General features: G+C 34.8%; 1 pseudogene; it reads left to right on the top strand.

The window, feature by feature from the left end:
- Nucleotides 1–2502: 2502 nt before the first annotated feature.
- LOC143557975 (chitinase 2 pseudogene) lies at nt 2503–3606 on the top strand (annotated as a pseudogene).
- The last annotated feature ends 507 nt before the right edge of the window (nt 3607–4113 follow it).

The following is a 4113-nucleotide window of genomic DNA, read 5'->3' as shown; positions in this document are numbered from 1 at the left end:
AAGAAAATCCGAGTAGATATTATTTGCATTTCACAAAGAATCTATTTAGTATCTAGCTCAATTGTGATACATACTCACAAAAAGAAAATGTCATAGGAAAGTTGCAAGATTCGTATCTAACAACATGCTGACAAAATCTACCAACTCAATTATAGAACAAAAACAAAAGTATACGACCACAAAGACGCAAGTACTTAAGTTGTAGCATGCTGCATATATATATGGCTCACCGAGTCACCGCCATTGTCGTTTTTATATTAAATAGACACCGGAAGACCCCAAAAGGTAGTTAAATATCGCCAAACACTTAGAATATTGCAGGCACTATAATAAATCAACAAGAGACAAAGAAAGACCGTCATTTTTTTTAATTTAAAATCCAATATTTTCAGGAAAATGAGAAGAATAGCCATTTTATTATGACATGTTGATAAAATGGCATAGATAAAATGGCCTTTACTTTTCGAAATGATCAAAATTAGGTCGATTCAACGATGCGAATTTGGTAGGTATCGGTTAGGTTTGAAACTCATAAGGATAATGAAAATGAAATTAACTGGAAAAGTAGATGCGCAGATTAGTCACGGCACTTGTATAGTTCAAGATTATATAAAAAAAATTAAAACAACATATAGTTGGTTGGTAAAACCTACTCGGTCTGGATGTGAGTTGACGGGAATTCGGTCAGTATTGGGTTACGACGTCGGAACTAAACTATTCAATTCCCAAACACAACAAATTAAGATATTTAGAATAAAAACAAAACCTACACGTTGCCGTGGCGAATCAATCAATGCAATTTCGGTCGGTGTGAGGTTATGATACCGAACTAAACAAAAAATTTAAATAATTGTTTTCGGCCAACTACAACAAATAAACATAGTTAAAACAAAAAGATAAAAAGAGCAAAAACCGCGACGAACCAACAAAAGAAAAAGCTCCCATGTTGGAGTTGTGAACCAAAGCCAACTTGTTTAGTATCGATCATATTTGTACCACAACATAAACATAAATTAGTAAGCCTCAAAAAATAACATTAGAAAATAAAAAAATATATAAATAAAAAAAAACAAAAAAAAAGTAACAAATAAAAAAACAGGATGACATGTCACCGCCACGTTATACCACGTGAACCAATTAAACGCTTGCGAAACTAGCCATGAGTATAGTATGTATATCAGAAGATTTTAAAATTAACAAATATACCCAAACTACCCAAACAACTTAACTCGACGAACCCGAACCTAATGAACTAGACAATGATACATATCAGTTATTGGATACAATATCATACACCCCCAATAACCCTCTACCCAAACTACTATCATACACCACGTGAACCAATTAAATAATTGTTTTCGGCCAACTACAACAAATAAACATAGTTAAAACAAAAAGATAAAAAGAGCAAAAACCGCGACGAACCAACAAAAGAAAAAGCTCCCATGTTGGAGTTGTGAACCAAAGCCAACTTGTTTAGTATCGATCATATTTGTACCACAACATAAACATAAATTAGTAAGCCTCAAAAAATAACATTAGAAAATAAAAAAATATATAAATAAAAAAAAACAAAAAAAAAAGTAACAAATAAAAAAACAGGATGACATGTCACCGCCACGTTATACCACGTGAACCAATTAAACGCTTGCGAAACTAGCCATGAGTATAGTATGTATATCAGAAGATTTTAAAATTAACAAATATACCCAAACTACCCAAACAACTTAACTCGACGAACCCGAACCTAATGAACTAGACAATGATACATATCAGTTATTGGATACAATATCATACACCCCCAATAACCCTCTACCCAAACTACTATCATACACCACGTGAACCAATTAAATAATTGTTTTCGGCCAACTACAACAAATAAACATAGTTAAAACAAAAAGATAAAAAGAGCAAAAACCGCGACGAACCAACAAAAGAAAAAGCTCCCATGTTGGAGTTGTGAACCAAAGCCAACTTGTTTAGTATCGATCATATTTGTACCACAACATAAACATAAATTAGTAAGCCTCAAAAAATAACATTAGAAAATAAAAAAATATATAAATAAAAAAAAACAAAAAAAAAGTAACAAATAAAAAAACAGGATGACATGTCACCGCCACGTTATACCACGTGAACCAATTAAACGCTTGCGAAACTAGCCATGAGTATAGTATGTATATCAGAAGATTTTAAAATTAACAAATATACCCAAACTACCCAAACAACTTAACTCGACGAACCCGAACCTAATGAACTAGACAATGATACATATCAGTTATTGGATACAATATCATACACCCCCAATAACCCTCTACCCAAACTACTCAACTACCTAAAACCCGACTAATAAACCCGATCAACACATGCGGTTTTTTTGAACAAGTCAAAAAGTTCACCTTGAAAAGTACTATTTATAGTCGCTACTAGTAAGTCACATACACATACACATACACATACACATACACATACACATACACATACACATACACATACACAACAATGAGCGACTGGAAGCTTTTCTTCGCTCTAATCATTCTTCATGTTCATGCCACTCAAATCCTTACACAAGCCATTGTTTTTCGTGAATACATAGGTGCCAACTTTGCAAATGTTCGATTTTCTGATGTACCCATAAACCCTAATATCCAAGTCCATTTCATTCTCTCTGTCGGTATCGACTTCACTTCCGGATCATCCCCAAAACCCACAAACGGCAAGTTCAATGTCTTTTGGGACACGGGAAACCTCGGTCCATCACAAGTTCTCGCAATCAAACGCCAACATCCGAACGTAAAAGTAGCTTTAAGCATTGGAGGTGATAGTGTGAACGATCAGCCGGTTAATTTCACCGCCTTTTCGGTTAACACATGGGTGTCTAATGCTGTTTCTTCACTCACTAGTGTTATAAGACAATATAATTTAGATGGAATTGATATAGACTATGAACATTTTCATGCTACACCTAATATCTTTGCCGAGTGCATAGGTCGGCTTGTGACGAATTTAAAAAACAATCGAGTCATTTCGTTTGCTTCGATTGCTCCATATGATGATGGAGACGTGCAGCGCCATTACATGGCGTTGTGGAGGAGTTACGGGCGTGTTTTTGATTATGTTAACTTTCAGTTTTATGCATATGATAGGGGTACCACGCAGGCTCAGTTTTTGAGTCATTTTAATACACAGTTGTCTAACTATAATGGTGGTAAGGTGTTGGTTAGTTTCAGCACGGATTCGAGTGGTGGTTTGAAGCCTGAAAACGGGTTCTTTACGGCTTGTGAGAAGCTCAAGAGTCAGGGAAAGCTCAATGGTATCTTTGTTTGGTCTGCGGATAACTCGAAAGCCAATGGATTTAGGTATGAGAGGCAAGCACAGGCATTGTTAGCATAGGCTCGGTAGAAGGCATGTTGGTGTCATGGGTGCTTTTGAACTAGAGTTATAAGTTGGAATGATAAGATGTTGTTTTGTATTTTGTAGGGTGTGTGAAGTCTGAAGAAGTATTATAGCTTCGAATAATAATATTATTGCTACTGGTTTAGCTAATTAATTTGTATGTAACTTTTGAGTTTATAGTGCTCATGTTAATCTATTTAAGTTTATATATTGCTGTAGTTATCAGTGTTTCTATTGAATTCAGTTTGAATGATAGTTCAAAGGCTATGATTTCAACTTTCAAGCGTCAATATATTGTTGGGCCTTTTTGGGCTTTAGCCGAAATCACATGAAATATGTTTCCAGCCTACTTTTAGAGAATAAAACATAACACATTCTACTCACAAAAAGACCCGAAGAACATGATTAACTAGAAACCTCTTCAGCTCATAGGTCCCAAAGCTTCGTTTTTAGTATGATTGACTTTGCTATTCAAAAGGGGTTGCGGCGCAGCTTGTTGTCCGTTTGCCTGCCACTTTGTTGTAATCGTTTTGTTTAATTAATATATTTGGTAAAAAAAATGAATAACTAGAAACTAAACAGCTATAGCAGATATAAGTAATTATATGAGATAAAACTGTGACGCTTAGGAGGTAACTTACATAAAGGCTACCTTGGTCAGTTGGTTACAAAAGGGAATTGGCCATTAGAACATTCATGACTTTCTTTTCTTTCTTT

Source organism: Bidens hawaiensis, unplaced genomic scaffold (genome assembly GCF_021521415.1).
Source record: "Bidens hawaiensis isolate Kalapana, Puna unplaced genomic scaffold, B.hawaiensis_p1.1 tig00019312_1, whole genome shotgun sequence".
NCBI lineage: Eukaryota > Viridiplantae > Streptophyta > Magnoliopsida > Asterales > Asteraceae > Bidens > Bidens hawaiensis.
This window is presented reverse-complemented; position numbering and strand designations above follow the sequence as displayed.